The 19573-nt window shown below is 46.3% G+C and overlaps 1 pseudogene; it reads left to right on the top strand.

Annotated features, from left to right (window-relative positions):
* Positions 1-9500: 9500 nt before the first annotated feature.
* Positions 9501-10102, top strand: LOC125281431 (immunoglobulin heavy variable 3-23-like; annotated as a pseudogene).
* The last annotated feature ends 9471 nt before the right edge of the window (positions 10103-19573 follow it).

The following is a 19573-nucleotide window of genomic DNA, read 5'->3' as shown; positions in this document are numbered from 1 at the left end:
GCAGAAATGAGGGCAAATCTGGCAGAAATTAAAAATGCTATGGAAGGGGAGGGCAGGTATTGCATGGTGCACTGGGTGTTATACGCATCTAATGAATCATCAAACTTTACAGCAAAAACCAGGGATGTACTCTATGGGGACTAACATAATATAATAAAAAATATTTTAAAAAATAAAAAATAAAAATGCTATGAATCAAATGCAGTCAAAACTAGATGCTCTGACGGCCACGGTACATGAGGCAAAGAACGAATTAGTGAACTGGAGGATGGGATGGCAGAAAGAAAGTTGAGACAGAAACTTGGCTCAAAAAATCCAATCTCAGGAATGTAGGTTACGGGAGACTCAATGAACCGTTCCAATGTCAGAATCATCGGCATCCCTGAGGGGGTGGAGAAAGAGAGAGGTCTAGAAGAGATAGTTGAACAAATTGTAGCTGAAAACTTCCCTAATCTAGCAAAGGAAACAAGCATTCGTAGGAAGATTAGTAGGAGAAGAAAGGGATAAAAAAGGGGTGGGTAATCAGAAGGGGGAATGAAGCATGAGACACTATGGACTCCGGGAAACAAACTGAAGGCTACAGCGGGGAGGGGGGTAGGGGAATGGGATAGGCTGGTGATGGGTAGCAAGGAGGGCACATATTGCATGGTGCACTGGGTGTTATATGCAACTAATGAGTCATGGAACTTTACATCAAAGAGCAGGGATGTACTGTATGGTGACTAACATAATATGATAAACAAAGAAGATTATTAAAAAAAAAGATCTGTGTCCTGATGGCCCGCAGTGTTGATCCCCTCTGCGACCCTGGTGTCCTGGCCCTACATGGGGAGGGGCATTATATATTCTAATGGTAAACCTCTGTGACTCAGTTGGACTGGGTGTGAGACGGGACCTTCATGAGCTGTTCCAGAGATTACCTCATTCCTTAAGCACAGGACACCCCATGAGAAAGCTCTTCCCTGTTGCAGGTGCAAAGTGGGGTGCGGGATTGTCAGCATCCTGGCTGCGAGGATCTGCTGGAACATGAGGTCCAAGATCACATCTGAGGGTCTATGATCTACCCGTGGGGACCAGGACACCCCATCAGTCATGCCAGCTGGAATCTGTGGGTGTTCAGAGACTCAGGAATCTGACCTCCTTCGTTTGGCTCATCCCATCACCTCAGGGCAAACTGTAAACGAGGAGCTTGACATTGGTAATTCCGTAAAGTACTTCCTAATACTAGGGAAAAAAGGATTCCCAGAGAAGGAACAATGAATACAGAAATGATGAAATAAACAAGAAAAGCAGTATATCACTATGAATTCTATCAGGAGTTCTCAGTGGAATCGAAGAAAGCAAACAACGTGAACCCGCTAATTTGTAACCTTACAAGAATCTTTCCCCTACTACCATGTGTGTTGAAATCTCCTGTGTGTGAGACAGAAGTTAGGAGGAGAGGAAAAGAGAGAGAACATGCAACAGAGAAAATGACTTTTCCATTACAGATTCATAAATCATAAAGTCTTTATAATACATGCAGGAACCTGTCCATGAGGACCTCAAAGGACAGAGAAATCAAGGTAAAGAAGCTCCATACTCCAGATGCTGTGTGAACGTTCACGTCCAGCTTCCCCTTCATCCTCCACTTTCCCATGAGGATTTGGGGTCTGGATGGAGATGGGGGCACATCCTGGGGCTTGGACCCCTTTAGATGCCTGTGTAGTAGGGTCTGCATGTCTCACGTTGTGTGGGAAGGGAACACTTCTCTACCGACTCAGTTAAATGTGTTCCTCCCTAGAACCATCTGTCTCAGGGTGAGTACAGGACCATATGGCTTGGATTTTAGGTGTTATTTTTTATTTAAATTCATTTAGCCAACATATAGAACATCATTAGACTCAGCTGTAGTGTTCAACAATTTATCAGTTGCATATAAACATTTCTGTTCCACGGATGTAACTAGAGGGTATCGTTCTGAGTGAAATAAGTCAATCAGAGAAAGACAAATATCATATGGCTTCACTCATATGTGGAACATAAGAAAAAGTGCAGAGGGGGGCGCCTGGGTGGCACAGCGTTAAGCGTCTGCCTTCGGCTCAGGGTGTGGTCCCGGTGTTACGGGATCGAGCCCCACATCAGGCTCATCTGCTGGGAGCCTGCTTCTTCCTCTCCCACTCCCCCTGCTTGTGTTCCCTCTCTCACTGGCGGTCTCTATCTCTGTCAAATAAATAAATAAAATCTTTATTTAAAAAGTGCAGAGGATTATAGGGGAAGGGAAGGAAAACTGAATGGGATGTCATCAGACAGGAAGACAAACCAAGAGAAACTCCTAACTATAGGAAACAAACTGAGGGTTAGGGAAGGGAGGTGGGTGGAGGCATGGGCTGACCGGGTGATGGGCATTAAGGAGGGCACTTGATGGGATGAGCACTGGGTGCTGTACGCAACTGAGAAACTATTGAACACTACATCGGAAACTAATGATGTACTATGCACTGGCTAGTTGAATTTAAATAAAATTTAAAAGAAGAGGAAAAGAAGAAACGCATACCCACTTAACCCCCAATCTCTCTGCCTTGCTATCCACATGGATGAGCTTGTTTCCATATGTAAATACTTGCGTATAGTTCCTAACACCCTCTTTTGTAGATTGTATGTGGGCCATCATTTCCAGGACCCGTATCTGATTAGAGGGAGAGAATGACCCTAAGAACGCAAGTAATCAAGGTCTGGACCCTGGACTACTGCCTCATCCTCCAGGTATGTGAACAGGTGAATCCGAAGGTTAAAATTGCAGCCCACAGTCAAACAGCCCCACAAGAGAACACAAGAGAACCTTCATGAGGTTTCCAAATCTTCATCAACTCCAGCACAAACCCACTCAAGTAACTGGGACTGGAGAACAGTTCAGGCAGAACTCAGCCTAGATCACTAGGAACAGACTCAGTGGGTCCTCACACCACCCACCATGGGGACACCAAGAACTAGTGACTGTCAACAGGGCTCAGGATCTTTTAATGCTTCCCCGTCTCTGCGGGGACCCACATGCAAATCACCTGGGTGCTCCCAGAAGAAATCGGCATCACAGGCAGAGGCCAGCGTGCTGGGTCTCCATCCTGCAGACAGCCATGCAGATGCTGTGGTTCCCTCCTTTGCCTTCTGGCAGCTCCCCTGGGTAAGGGTCTGGACGCTCTGGGATAGACGGGGGCCTTTCTGTGGGATGGGACCGAATCACCATGACTCTCTTTGTCCCTAGGTGTCCTGTCTCAACTTACACTTCAGGAGTCAGGCCCAGGACTGGTGAAGCCCTCACAGACCCTCTCTCTCAACTGTGTTGTCTCTGGGGGCTCTGTCACCAGCAGTTACTATTGAAACTGGATCCGCCAGCGCCCTGGGAGAGCATTGGAGTGGATGGGGAACTGGACAGGTAGCACAAGCTACAACCCGACTTTCCAGGGCCGCATCTCCATCACTGCTGACACGTCCAAAAACCAGTTCTCCCTGCAGCTGAGCTCTGTGACCACTGAGGACACGGCCGTGCATTACTGTACCAGAGGCACACTGAGGAGACATCAGTGTGAGCCCAGACACAAACCTTCCTGCAGGGACACAGTAGGGGCAGGACAGCAGGGGCCCTCAGAATCCACCAGGGAGTGCTCAGGACACCAGGGGGCTCTCAGGTCATCTCTGGGAGCTCAGGTCATCTCTGGGAGCTCAGGTCACCAGGGGGTGCTCAAGAGTCAGGGGCACTCAGGAGACAAGGGCACACTCAGATCAGCGTGTGGCACTGAAGACCCACAAATACACTTTCCACACCAGCAGCAGGTGCAGGAGGAGAGTAAACGCTCGTCTCCTGTCACCGTGTGGGGCATCCTCTCCATAAAACAGTTTCCCCGGGGGTCTCTCTCAAATAATGATTTCGTCTTACTCTTACATCTGTGAATACAAAGGTTGGTTGTAATAGGAGAAAACTATACTTCCATGCACAAAAGGCAGAACGTCACTTACACGGCTTCACCTTTTCCCTAAATGACAATTATATACAGACATTCTGATGTCAGTCTGCCAAGTCTGTAGAAGTTTCAGCAGGACTCAACAACACAGCACCACACAAACCAGTGTACGAACGATGAGCCAGTAAAATAAAGTTCGTGCTGAACATCAGGCACAGAAGCATCATGAAGCCAAAGCCAGAGGAGAAGGGCCCTAGTGCTGGGGGTGTTGTGTGGACACCATGCTCACAGCATCTAGTTAGCTGACATCATCCAGAAGCAGAGGGACCCCCACCAAGCTTGATACAGTTGGGGAATCAGATGATACGACACACACATGGGAGAATACACAATGCTTATCGATCTCAGGGAATGTCACACAGCGTGTCAGAAATGCTTTAATAAAACCAGGAAAGGACATGACATCAGGGATTTTCTCATGGCTCAGTGCTGGAGAGTCCCAAGGAATCAGGAACATGAAAGGCACAGAATCTCAGCTTTCCTATCCGATGTCCCATGTGTGGTGCAGGAGAAGACAGAGCAAGGGGCTTCTGGTGTCAGTAATGAATCATCAGAAGATAAAGTCTCATGCCTAATTCCATGCAACTAGAAAAATAAGTGAAAAGGAAGAGAACTGATCAAATACGTGAAGACCACCTGAGTCCTTAGAAAATGAGAATGATGACATATAAGCTGACAATACTAATAAGGAAGCTATTAGAAGTGGACTGAGGTCTTGCTGGGTGTCTGCAGTGGAAGCTGTCCACTCCCCAAGGTCTCCAGCTGGTTCTGAAGGTTCTTTGTTCACCGTTTGCACGCAGAGACCAGAAGATTCTACTGGATCCATGAGATCCTCACTTTGAGGTGCTAGAGGGGAGGGGCTTTTCATCTGCAGGGAATCGCTCATTGATCCTCAGTTGTTGACTTCAGCTCAATGTGTGTGACCTCCACCATCCTCACAAAGAAACCTAACAACAATGTGATGGGACGAGGAGTTGGGCCTTAGGGAGGCACTTAGGTCAGGAGGGTGCAGCCTCATGATGGGAGTAGTGCCCTTACACACCACGACTGAGAAAGCTCCCTGCCCCCTGACCGCATGTGAGATGACAGGGAATGGACAGCCCAGGATGAGGGTGCTCTTCAGAAATCACATCTGCCTGCACCTTGTCCTGAGTTTTCCAGACTCCAGCACTGTGAGAAATGAGTGTCTGTTGTTAAAGCCACCCAGTCTGTGTACAGTGTTACAGCAGCTGGAACAGAATAAGACATTTCTTTTTTGATAATGATTTTATTTATTCATTTATTTGACAGAGAGAAACACAGCCAGCGAGAGAGGGAACACAAGCAGGGGGAGTGGGAGAGGAAGAAGCAGGCTCCCAGTGGAGCAGGGAGTCTGATCTGGAGCTTCGTCCCAGGACAGTGGGATCACGCTCTGAGCTGAAGCCGGACACTTAATGACTGAGCCACCCAGGCGCTCCAAATTCAACATTTCTAAAAAAAAGTACTTAGAGCCCCAAATCCTCTTCTTCCCTCAGCTCAGGAGATGGCTTCCAGGCTATTCTCATCCCAGTCAATGTTGAGATTTACTCTCTGGGGAGGTCTCTGAACTGCAGGATACCAGGCACATGTCCTAAGCTCTAGGCCTTAGACCCTAACCCTAACCCCAAATCTAACCCTAACGTAACACAAACAGTAACTGTAAACATTACATGATGAGGGAATTGAGTAAATAAATGAATAAATACGAATTCCCATGTGTGAAATTGAGTTCCATGAATATCTACATAATAAGAAAACCCCAAAGCTAAATAAAGTCCCTCATCGATGCAAAGGTACTCCCCCACATCTACTCCAGGTTAGTTGTTGCCGTGGAGACCATATAAATAATACATTCTCGGAACTCCACACCTTCAGTCAGGCTAGGAAGCAACTTGATTGAAATACCAGAAACTGGAAATGATCCCAATCCTAAACAACTGCTTTAAAAAATAAAATTTTCCTGTGTTCATTGTCTGGAACGCTGCCAGGAATTAATAGTGATTTTTGCTACACACAGCAAAACGGATGTGTTCTCAAGGATTGATGCTGAGCAAATTAAGCCTTAAAAATAAAAGCACATATAGTCTAATAAAACATTTATACATCCTAGAAAATTAAAGCTAGTCTATGGTAACAGAGAAAAATCAGTAGTTATGTGGGAACAGCGTGAAGAAGAGAAGACAGGAAGGAGGAATTCTAGGAGATACAGGAAGATGTAAGAGGAATCTATTTTCTCACGTGATAATGTTGAGTCTAACATCAGTGATGACCATATCACGCACTCTGCACGTGTGCAGTGCATCCTGTGTCAAGTACACGCATCACAGCCGTTACAGATTCTCACACAGATGACTCAGGAGCCACGCAGACATAGTGACATGTTAGAGACTTGAAAATACACCTGCACAAACCCTGATTCTCTCTGTACTTCAGGTAAAGTCCGGAAACAATCATCCTGTCCCCATCACAGGACGAGTTCCACATTCGTCATCAGCCTGCCCACTCTGTCCTGCAGGTGGATCAGGGAGGCAGCAGGTCCTGTGGGTGGAGCACAGGTCCACGTCCTGGGGCTCATATTCACCCCAGAGCTGCTCTTGGACACCTCACAATCCCTCTGCACTTCTGGGAATAGGTTCATATCTCTTTATGCAGTAACATGACACTAGGCCCCAAGATTTGTGTGAATATGTAAAAACTATGTAGCACACCGAGCCCAAGTGTGTATTCTGCAAAGTCATATAATCAAAATCCGAGTTTCCCAAATGTCACTAGCACCAAATCAAAGGCATTCACATCTGATCTGGTCTCTGCCCTTCTCTGTCAACATAGGTCCCAAGCTGGCTATAGAGTCACAGGACATGAAAATAGGGCCCTCCTTCCACTGATTAAACCAGCCCAGCCCCGACCCCAGCAATGGGAGAGAAGCTCCAGCCCCAGGATCCCCATGTGTTCCCATTCAGTGATCAGGAGAGAACACAGAAAACTCACCATTGACTTTGTGCTTGGCTGAGTTTTCCTGGACACTATTTAAAAGGTAATTTATGGTGAACAAGAGAAATTGAGTATGTGAGTGAATATGAGTGGGAGAAGCAGTGGATGTGAGACAGTTTCCTGACCAGGATGTCTTGTGTTTGCAGGTGTCCAGTGTGAGGTGCAGCTGGTGGTGTCTGGGGGAGACCTGGTGAAAGCTGGGGGGGTCTCTGAGACTCTCCTGTGCAGGCCCTGGATTCACCTTCAGTAGTTCCTGGATAAATTTGGTCTGCCAGGCTCCAGGGAAAGGGCTGCAGTGGGTCTCATGTATTAGCTATGATGGAAGTAGCACAAGCTGGGGAACCTGGGGACATGAATGTGTAACTGTCTCCAGAGGCAGGAGGATAGGAATGTTCCAGATCAAGCATGCAGGAAGGAAGAGTGAGGGAATTCTTCCTCCCTCTGCATTTCATTCTGTTCAGAACCTTAATGGATTGGATGATGCCCACTTACACAGAGACCATGGATGTGAATACCAGTCTCTTCTGGAAACAGCATTACAGGCACCGACAGAAACAATGTTTAATCTGGGCACCCATGGCCCAGTCACGCTGACACAGGGTTAACCATCACTCATCAACCTTGGTAAACCTGGGCATCCATATGCATCTGTGTAAATCACACTCATTGTGAATATAAAGAAAAGAACATGGTCATAACTTCACCTTCTATGATACACATCTCCTGCATGTAACCAAGAACACAAAATCCCTTTACCACAGTAAAGAAAAACATTGATAATCATATATTACTAGTAGGGGACTTCAACACTCCACTCCCAGCAATGGACAGATCATCTAAGAAGATCAACAAAGAAACAAGAGCTTTGAATGACACATTGGACCAGATGGACCTCACACATATATACACAGCATCCCATCCTAACACAACAGAATACTCATTGTTCGTGAGTGCTCACGGACTTTATTCCAGAATAGATCACATCCAGGTCACAAATCAGGTCTCAACAGATACCAAGAGATTCCGATCATTCCCTGCATATTTTCAGACCACGAGGCTTTGAAACTGGAAATCACTGTGAAATCATTCACAAGAGGAAATTTGAAAGTGAAAGAGCACCCTACTAAATAATGAATGGGTGAACAAGGACATTAAAGAAGAATTTATAAAATCGTGGAAACTAAGGGAAAGGATACGCACCTGGTCAAGACCTATAGGAAACAACAAAGGTGGTCCTCAGGAAGAAGTACGTTGCAATACAAACCTCTCTCAAAAATTTAGAAAAACTCAAATCCACAAGCAAACTTTACACGTAATGGAGCTGGACAGAAAACAGCAAATGAAGTCTAAACCAAGGAGAACAACAGAAATAATAAAGATTAGAGCAGAAATCAATAAATAGAAACCAGAAGAACAGTAAAGCAGATCCCTGAAACTGCTACAGTCTCTGAGCTCCATATCTACAACTGCAGTGAGAAGCAAATTTATTATAATATCAGAAACTGGAAAAATTCTTATCCCAACCAACCACTTAAAAAATGAAATTCTGCTATTTCACTCTAAGGAAATCTGCCAAACTCTAAAATACATCATTCTTGCTACAGACAGCAACATGGCTGAATTCTCAAATATTTATGCAGAGAAAAAAAGTCCTACAAATGAAATTACATACACTATAATTGCACATTTATAAACTCCTCAAAATTAAAACTAGTTTAAGTAACAGGAGATATAGCCAAGGTATGTGGGGACAGGGTGAGAAAGGGAAGGAGGAGGAGGAATTCCAGGGAAAATACAGGAAATTTTAGTGAGAAGTGGTTTGCTGACTCTGGATAATGCTGATTGTGACTCCAGTGTTTATCACATGACACATTCTGCATGTGTGCAGTGCATCCTGTGTCCAGTACACTCATCAAAACTAATAAACACAGAGATGACTCAGGAGGAACATATAGATATTGACATGTTATAAAATACACCTGCACGAACCCTGATACTTTCCTTACTTTAAGTAACTCTAGAGCAGGTAAAATCATCCTGTCCCCACTACTCGAGGGGTTCAACGTGTCTCACGAGGTTGCCCTCTCTGTCCTCGGTGTTCAGGGGCAGGAGTTCGTCCTTGGATGCTGGGGCTCATTTTAACCCTGCATGTGTTCCTGGACACCTCACAAACCCTCTAAAATTCTCGGTGTAGGTTTATGATTCATTATGCGACAACATGACACCTATCCTGCAGGATTTGTGTGAGTATGTACAAATGAAGTCGCACAAGGAGGCTACGTACATATGTGAAAAGTTATATAATGAAGAGTTATATTTTTTTTCAAAAGTGGTCAATACCGCCAAAACAAAGACAATCACATCTGCTCTGGTTAGTGGCCTCTATGTCAGCATAGATCCCAAGCTGAATATATAGTCAGAGGACATGCAAATAGGGCCCTCCCTCTGCTGATTAAAACAGCCCAACCCTGACTCTGCAGCTGGGAGAGGAGCCCCAGCCCCAGGGTTCCAGGTGTTCCAATCAGTATCAGGACAGAACACAGAGAGCTCACCATGGAGTTGGTGCTCGGCTGGGTTTTCCTTGTTGCTCTTTTAAAAGGTAACTCATGCTGAACAAGAGACATGGAGTATGTGAGTGGATCTGAGGGAGACAAACAGTGGGTGTGTGACAGTTTCCTGACCAGGATGTCTTGTGTCTGCAGGTGTCCAGTGTGAGGTGCAGCTGGTGGAGTCTGGGGGAGACCTGGTGAAGCCTGGGGGGGTCCCTGAGACTCTCCTGTGCAGCCTCTGGATTCAGCTTCAGTAGTTATGGCATGCAGTGGGTCCGCCAGGCTCCAGGGAAGGGGCTGCAGTGGGTCGCAGTTATTAGCAGTAGTGGTGGTAGTTACACATACTACGCAGACTCCGTGAAGGGCCGATTCACCATCTCCAGAGACAACGGCAAGAACACGCTCTATCTGCAGATGAACAGCCTGAGAGCCGACGACACGGCCATGTATTACTGTGCAAAGGACACAGTGAGGGGACATCAGTGTGAGCCCAGACACAAACCTCACTGTAGAAGGGGATCTGGACCAGCAGGGGGTGCACACTAGTCACCAGTTCTGTCCTTAAGCCCCAGGAGCAGCTGCAGATGGAGGTTGTGGGCAGGTTTCCTGTCAGGGTCTGGGGCTTCCTCTCCACAGAGCAGTTTCCCCCAGGGACCCCCTCTGCACACATGATCCTGTGCTCAACTCTTCACTCTCTGACTTAGTAAATTTTTCTAATGGCAAAACTGCTATAGTAGAAACCACAAAATACAGACTCACTCACATTGTTTATTCCTGTCCCTAAATACCAATGAATTACAAATATCCTGATGCTCATCAGCTGAACCTTTACAGGAATCCCAGCTGCACTCACTGTGCATCACAGGACCACCCATCTCAGCGTGCAAACATCCTAGAAGCAGCATTAAGTGCATGCTGGACATGAGGCTCCAGAGGCATCGACAATGCAAAGCAAGTGCAGAATGTGTCTTGGTGGGGGTCACTGTCATAAACCAAATCACAGCATCAATGTTAGTGACAACGTGGGAAAGCAGTAGACACCTTCCTGGTGTTGTGTGGATGTGGGGTCTTCAATCCTCACACACACACACGCACACACACACACACAAACACATTCACGCATGAGTATAAAACCTTTATGACATTATCCTAATTTCTCTGCAGCAAAGTTGGTCCTAAGACAGAAATACAAGCATACAGGAAGACTTCAAGAAGCAGGAAAAATGTGAAATAAACAACCTAACATTACACCTGAAGGAGCTGGAGAAAATACAATGACTGGTGCCTAATATCATGAAGAAATGAAATAGTAATAATGATTACAGCAGATAGACGATATAAAAACTAAGAACAGAACAGATAAAAAAAAAAAACCAAGACCTGGTTCTTTGAGAGAAAAAAAAACAATAAAATTGAGAAATCTCTGCCTAATTGTATCAAAAAAAATAGAAAAGACCCACATAAATCATATCAGAAATCAATCTGTTTCTCCAGGAAACAAACAGGGTTTCAGAGGGGAGGGGTTGGGGAAACGGGGTACCCGTGTGATGTGTATCAAGGAGGGCACGTGTTGTGATGAGTACTGGGTATTATACACAACTAGTGAATCATTGAGAACTACATCAGAAACTAATGATGTACTCTAGGTAGCTAACTGAACACTAGTTTTTAAAAAACGAATCACAAGAGATAACGTTGTGAGGAAAAAAAAAAGCTAGAATCATAGAGGAGCATTCCCCCATCCAAATCCTGAAATTATACTCAAAACTCAGTGTTCCAACTGCGGGTGACTGGAGGGGAGGAAGAGCGGATGGTGTAACTGGATGATGGGCATTAAGGAGGGCACTTGATGGAATGAGCACTGGGTGTTATATGCAACTGATAAATCGCTAATTCTACCTCTGAAACTAATAATACACTATGTAAACTAAATTGAATTTAAAAATTTCTAAAACCTAAAAAAATAAAATAAAATAAATCCATCTGATAGACTCAAACACTTGGAAATTAAGAACCATCCTGATTGAGAATGTTTGGGTCAACAAGGAAATTCCAGAAGAACCTGAGTAATTTATGGAAACCGATGAGAATGAAAACACATCGGACCAAAACCTATGGGACACTGCAAGGCGGTCCTGACGGGAAAATACAGAGCCATCCAAGCCTCACTTGAGAGAAGGCAAGGATGATGCCCTGCCCTGGAAGGTGGCTGCAGGTCCCCATCAGGAGAGCCAGGATTCCCTTTCCAGCCTTCTCAGAATGGACTTCTCAGAACCAAAACTAGGGTTAGGGCTAGGGCCTAGGACCATGGGAGATCTGATCTGCCAGCTGTGTAGACACAATCCTGGATGCCTGCATTGAGGGCATGGTTTGGGAGGAGTGTCAGGCTCAGGGTTTTCAGCAAGTTCTGTGGTGAAAGTGGGTGTCAGTGGGATTGGCTCGGGTGGGCATTTAGATATCTTGTGCTCTGAAATCATTCTGCAGGACCCAAATGGCACACTTTCCTTCTGTGTGGCATGCTGATTCCTCAGGTATGGTTCAGGTTTCCCCGTTCCCTGGGCCTTTGGAGATAGGCCACTGGAAAGACCTCTGAGAATACAAGTAGCGTTAGGATTAGGACCTAGGAGCATGGGAGGTCCGATCTACTGGCTTTGTACTTATCATCCTGGGGGCCTGATTTGAGTAGGTGGGTTGTGGTGAATGTCAGGCCCATGGTTTTTGTCCAAGGGTCCCCTGAATGCGGGAGTTCACTGAGATTGACTCAGTGGGACATGGAGATTTCTCCTGCACCAAATAGCTTCTGGAACCCTGAAGACACGCTTTCTTTCTGTGTGGCATGCTGAGGCCTCATTTATGCCTCATGTTTACCAATTCCTATGTCTTTGGAGCCAGGCTTCTGGGAGTGGACTGCTCAGAACCCAACCTATGATTAGGGTAGGGCCTAGAGGGTGGAAAGTGTGATCGACCGGTGCTGTGGCCCTCCCAGGGGCTGAGTGGAGAGTGGTTCGGGGTGAGTTTCAGTCTGAGTGTTTGGGGTCACGGGTCTGCTGAAAGTGGGGTCCGCTGGGATTGGCTCAGGTTGCCATTCAGATTTCTCCTGCTCTGACTCCTTTCTGGAGTCCCACATGGAAAGATTCCTTCTGTGTGGCAGGGTGAGTCCTCTGGTACTGTTTAGGCTTCTGGAAATCGTTGGGGCTTTAGAGCCATGCATGTCAGAATGGACGTCTCAGAACCGAAATTAGGGTTGAGGTAGGGCCTAGGAGCATGGGATTTCCAATCTGCTGGCTGTGTGGTGAATTTACCGGGGGAGGGGGGCATAATTGATGGCAAGGGTTGGAGCGAGTGTCAAGCACTGGGTTTGCGGCTTGGGGGCCAGTGAACGTGGGGAATTGTGGGATTGACTCAGGTAGACATTCAGATTTCTCCTCCTCTGCATCTGTTCTGGAGTCCCATGTGGCATGGTATCCTTCTCCGTGTCAGCCTGAGTCCTTTGGTATTGCTAACTGATGCCCAGTCTCTGGGTTTTAGGGCCAGGACTCTGGCAATAGACATCTCAGAACCCATTTTAGGGGAAAGGTTAGGGCCTAGCACCATGCCTTTGGACTCCAGAAGCTATTCAGAGAGGGAGATATCAACATGTCAAACTGAGTCAATCCCAGCAAACTCCCGCATTCAGGGGATCCTTGGACCAAAACCCTGAGCCTGACATTCACCACAATGCACCAACTCAAATAGGCCCTGGGATCATAAGGACAAAGCTAGTAGATCAGACACCCATGCTCCTAGGCCCTAACCCTAATGCGAGTTGGGTTCTCAGAGGTCGTTCCCAGGAGCCAATTTCCAAACCCCCAAGGTTTGGGGAAAACTGAGCCATACCTGGGGAATCAGCCTGCCACATAGAAGGAAACCATGCCATTTGGGACCTGCAGAAAGAATTTAGAGCAAGAGAAATCTGAATGCCCACCTGAGCCAATCCCAGTGGACCCCCCACCCCGCTTTAGGCAGACCCCTGACCAAAACCACACTCTCCACTCAGCACCCAGGAGGGCAAGAGAGCCAGTCAATCACACTTTCCACCCTCTAGGCCCCTAACACTAACCATAGATTGGGCTCTGAGCGGTCTACTCCCAGAAGCCTAGCTCCAAAGACATAGGGATTGGGGAAACCTGAGCCATACCTGAGGCCTCAGCATGCCACACAGAAGAAAGAGTGTCATCTGGGACTCCAGAAACTATTTGGAGCAAGAGTAATCTGATTATCCCACTGAGTCAATCTCAGCAAACTTCCATATTCAGGGGACTCTTGGCCAAAACACTGGGCCTGACATTCTCCACAACCAACCAACTCAAATCAGGCCCCCGGGATGATCACCACAAAGCCTGTAGATTGAAGCTCCCATGATCCTAGGCCCTAACCCAAATGCTAGGTTGGGTTCTCAGAGGTCATTCCCAGTGGCCTGTCTCCAAAAACACAGGGAACGGGGAAACCTGAGCCATACCTGAGGAATCAGCATGCCACACAGAAGGAAACCATGCCATTTGGGATCTGCAGAAAGAATTCAGAAAAAGAGAAATCTCAATGCCCACCTGAGCCAATCCCAGAGAGCCCCCACTCTCACAGGCACCCTGCCTGCAACTCCTGTGTCTGACATTCAACTGAAACAACACCCTCAACTTAGCCCCCTAGTAGGTCAACATAGCTGGCAGATCACAACACCCATGCCCCTAGGTCGAGCGCTAACACTAGGTTGTGATCTGAGAGGTCCATTCCCAGATGCCTGGCTCCAAAGGCCAGGGAACAGGGACTGCTGAGCAATGCCAAGACACTTAGCCTGCAGCACAGAAGAAACCTGTGCCATTTGGGACTCCAAAAAGGATGTAGAGAAGGAGAAAACTCAGTGACCACGTGAGCCAATCCCAATGAACCCCCACTTTCAGCAGACTCCTGCCCCAAACCCAGAGACTGACACTCACCCCAACCAACTCTCTCCACTCAGCCCCCGAGAGGGACACACAGCCAGTCGATCACACTTTCCATCCTCCTAGGCCCTGACACTAACCACAGGTGCGTTCTGAGAGGTCCACTCCCAGAGGCCTGGTTCCAAAGACAGGGATTGGGGAAACCTGAGCAATATCTGAGGCCTCAGCATGCCACACAGAAAGAAAGCACGCCTCTGGGGATCCAGAAGCTACTCAGGGACACCTGAGCCAATCCCATCGACCCCCCACTTTCACTGCACCTCTTGCCAAAAACCCTGAGCCTGACACTCACCTCAAACCATGCCCTCAATTCAGGCATCCAGGGTTGTGTCTATACAACCAGGAGATCAGACCTCCCATGGTCCTCAGCCTGACCCTTACCCCAGGTTTCAGTTCTGAGAAGTCCATTCCCAGAGTCCTGGACCTAAAACCCAGAGACTGGGCATCAGTTAGTAATACCAAAAGACTCAGGTGGACACAGAGAAGGAGACCATAACATATGGGACTCCAGAAAGGATGTCGAGGAGAAATCTGAATGTCTACCTGAGTCAATCCCCACAAACCCCCACATTCACTGACCCCCAGGCCACATACCTAGTGATTGACATTCACCCCAACCCATGCCACCAACACCCCCACACAGAAAATTCACCACACAGCCAGTGGATAAGAACTCCCATGCTCCTAGGCTCTACCCCTAACCCTACTTTTGTTTCCGAGAGGTCCATTCTGAGAAGGCTGGGAAGGGAATCATGTCTCTCCTGATGGAGACCTGCAGCCTCCCTCCAGGACAGGGCACATCCTTGGCTCACAGGGGATCCATGGAAGATTTCCATCAGGCGATTGACAGGGCTGCCTCTCGAGAAGGCTACCCAGGCATCAGGTTGCTCAAGACAGAGTAGGTGGGCGAGATGGAGGGAAGGCAATACATCGGAGGCCATGGGGCAAGAGCAGAGGCTCAAGACCATGAAGATGACGAAAAGGAGGAGGCAGCAGCATAGGAGCAAGCACGAAAGTGCCATGGGAACAGTGCCCACAGCTACACTGACTGGTTGCCTTCTGTGCCAGGTGTGGCTGACTTCAGTGGGCTCCAGACTAGTCCTAACCACAATCTAGGAAGTGTGCACCACCACCGCCCTCCTCTCTCCATGTAGCTGCTAAGAAACATGGTCAGAGGCCCTGGGCAGTTTTCATGGAAAACAAGCAGTGGCTCCCCTGCACGTTGTTCCTCTGGTGGATGTCCAGTGCGACCCTCGTGCCTGGCCAGATATTGATGTCTACCTGTATCCACACAACTCAATAGACAGGAGGGTGTCCCTGAATTCCACAGCACCTGATGGGACAGATCCACAGGCACCAACACCCAGTTGGTCACTCAGGACCTCGCCTACGGTCATGAAGCTCACCATGGCCCATTTCTGTTACATCCAGCAGAAAGCCTTGTTCTGATCCCCCACAATACCATACATCCTGGCTCCTGACCTGGGGTCATGCCATGAACTCACATGGCACCTTTCTTTTAGAGAAAGCTACCCCAGCACCTCCTAGAAAATATTTCTAATGAAGTACAAGACAATCAGGACTACGGTGTGAACAGTGGTACACAGCCTGAATGGTAATACTTGGTAATTCTAACAAGGGTTGACTCCCCCATCTCACAAAACTTTCCTCTGTCCCCATGGAACTCATGGTCTGCCCTCAGAAAACCCCCCAGAAACAAATCTTTAATCTGAATGCTCCCTTCACCTTCCGTTCAAATCTTGTCCAACCACAATGATATGAAACTAGAAATCAGGCTCAAGAAGAAAGTCCTTAAATTTGTATGGAACCAGAAAAGGCCCTGAATTGCCAAGGAACTGTTGAAAAGGAAAAACAAAGCTGGGGGCATCACAATGCTGGATTTCAAGCTGTACTACAAAACCATGATCACAAAGACAGCATGATACTGGCACAAAAACAGACACATAGACCAATGGAACAGAATAGAGAACCCAGAAATGGACCCTCGGCTCTTTGGGCAACTACTCTTTGATAAAGCAGGAAAAAACATCCAGTGGAAAAAAAGACAGTCTCTTCAATAAATGGTCCTGGAAAAATTGGACAGCTACATGCAAAAGAATGAAACTTGACCAATCTCTCACACCATACACAAAGATAAACTCCAAATGGATGAAAGACCACGATGTGAGACAGGAATCCATCAAAATCCTAGAGGAGAACATAGGCTGCATCCTCTACAACATCGGCCAAAGCAACCTTTTTCATGACACATCTCCAAAGGCAAGAGAAACAAAAGATAAAATGAACTTATGGGACTTCATCAAGATAAAAGCTTCTGCACAGCCAAGGAAACAATAAAAAAAACTAAGAGGCAGCCCACGGAATGGGAGAAGATATTTGCAAATGATGTGACAGATAAAAGACTGGTACCCAAGATCTACAAAGAACTTCTCAAACTCAATACGTGAGAAACAAATAAACAAATCATTAAATGGGCAGAAGATATGAACAGACACTTTTCCAATGAAGACATACAAATGGCTAACAGACACATGAAAAAATGTTCAAAATCATTAGCCATCAGGGAACTTCAAATCAAAACCACACTAAGATACCACCTTACGCCAGTTAGAATGGCAAAAATTAACAAGGCAGGAAACAGCAATTGCTGGAGAGGATGTGGAGAAAGGGGATCCCTCCTACATTGTTGGTGGGAATGCAGGTTGGTGCAGCCACTCTGGAAAACAGTGTGGAGGTCCCTTAAAATGTCAAAAATTGAGCTACCCTCTGACCCAGCCATTGCACTACTGGGTATTTACCCCAAAGATACAGACGTAGTGAAGAGAAGGGCCATATGCACCCCAATGTTCATAGCAGCAATGTCCACAATAGCTAAATCATGGAAGGAATCGAGATGCCCTTCAACAGATGACTGGATTAAGAAGCTGTGGTCCATATATACAATGGAATATTACCCAGCTATCAGAAAGAATGAGTTCTCAACATTTGCTACAACATGGACGGCACTGGAGGAGATAATGCTAAGTGAAATAAGTCAAGCAGAGAAAGACAATTACCATATGATTTCTCTCATCTATGGAACATAAGAACTAGGATGATCGGTAGGGGAAGAAAGGGATAAAGAAAGGGGGGGTAATCAGAAGGGGGAATGAAACATGAGAGACTATGTACTCTGAGAAACAAACTGAGGGCTTCAGAGGGGAGGGGGGTGGGGGAATGGGATAGACCAGTGATGGGTAGTAAGGAGGGCATGTATTGCATGGTGCACTGGGTGTTATATGCAACTAATGAATCATCAAACTTTACATCAGAAACCAGGGATGTAGTGTATGGTGACTAACATAATATAATAAAAAACATTAAAAAAATAAATTTGTCTGTTTCTCCAGAAAACAAACAGGTTTTCAGAGGGGAGGGGTTGGGGAAATGGGGTAACAGGATGATGTGTATCAAGGAGGGCACGTGTTGTGATGAACACTGGGTATTATACACAATTAATGAATCACTGAACACTATATCAATAACTAATGCTGTACTACGGGTGGCTAACTGAACATAGTTTTTAGAAAAGGATTTGTAGGAGGTAACGTTGTAAAAAAAAAATAAAGCTAGAATTCTAGAAGGACCTTTCCCCCATTCAAATAATGAAATTATACTACAAATTGTGTGTTCAACACAAAGTTGGTGGGTGGTGTGATGAAAGGGGCGATGGGGTAACTGGGTGATGGGCATTAAGGAGGGCACGTGATGGCATGAGCACTGGGTGTTATATGTGACTGATGAATCACTAAGCTCTACCTCTGAAACTAATAGGACACTATGTGAAACTAAATTGAATTTATTTTTTATAATAATATTTTTTATTATATTATGTTAACTAAATTGAATTTAAATAAAAATTTTGGTGATGGGTACTGAGGAGGACACATATTGCATGGTACACTGGGTGTTATACACAAATAATGAATCGTGGGACATTACATGAAAAACTAAGGATATACTGTGTGGTGACTAACATAAAAAACTAAAACTTATTATAAAAATAAAAATAAAATAAATAAATAAAAATTTTAAGACCTAAAAAAAAAAAAAGGAATTAATCTGGTCCAGTGAATAACTCAAACTCCTCGTTTTGAGAGAAGGGGGACAAGACGGTCACAGAATAGAGGATCTCATTTCAGCTGGTTCCTTGAATATGACTCGGTATCTATCCAACCATTCTGAACACACACGAATTCAACCTGAGATGTGAGAAGATTTTTCTCGAACTCTACAAACAGAAAAACGACTACTTCTTGCAATGTAGGAGGTGAGGAACTTTGAATCTTCAAGAAAGATATCCGAAGATAAAGGGAGGAGGAAGCCACCATAATCCAGCCACCGGAAAGTGATGTAACACCAGTGCAAAAAATTGGGAACTTGGAAATCTGCTCCAGTGAGAGACATCCTTGCTGAAAAGGGCACAGGGAATGAACAGGGCAGAATTTTAGATGAATCATTGGGGTCTCTTTTCCAGGAGACTCAGAAAGAATGGGGGAGACTGAACCTATACAGAGCTCAAGCAGTGGAGAGGGGAGACTGGTTATGGTCAGCGACCCTGGAAGGGACTCTCAGCTCTGGTCCCCATAAACAGTGAGCAAGGCCAGTTGGGAGACCACTGTCGGCCTGACCACCCTGAAAAGGACTAGACGTTGTTGGCTGTTTAACATTCCAGGGGAGATATAATATCAAAGGGCTTGAGCCAATGACAGGAAAACATCTCTCAGTGCAATGTGACCCATGAAAGGACACTGGGGCAGCACCCAGCCATGACCTGGCAGCCATGGAAAAGGGTGCACAAGTAAGCCCACAGCTGCCCCCAATGGCTAAGTCACAAAGCACAGAGATGCTCCTGGGTCTCTTGAACTCCCTTAGGAGAGGTGCAAGACAGGGGAGATGCAGGATTCACTGGTTTAGCACCCAAAGTGGCACAGCCCACAACGGGCAACAGCACTCAAGGTGGTGTGATCCCTTTAAG

Source organism: Ursus arctos, unplaced genomic scaffold, assembly GCF_023065955.2.
Source record: "Ursus arctos isolate Adak ecotype North America unplaced genomic scaffold, UrsArc2.0 scaffold_42, whole genome shotgun sequence".
Taxonomy (NCBI): Eukaryota; Metazoa; Chordata; class Mammalia; order Carnivora; family Ursidae; genus Ursus; species Ursus arctos.
Note: the sequence above shows the minus strand (reverse complement) of the source record. Positions and strands in the feature narration are given on the sequence as shown.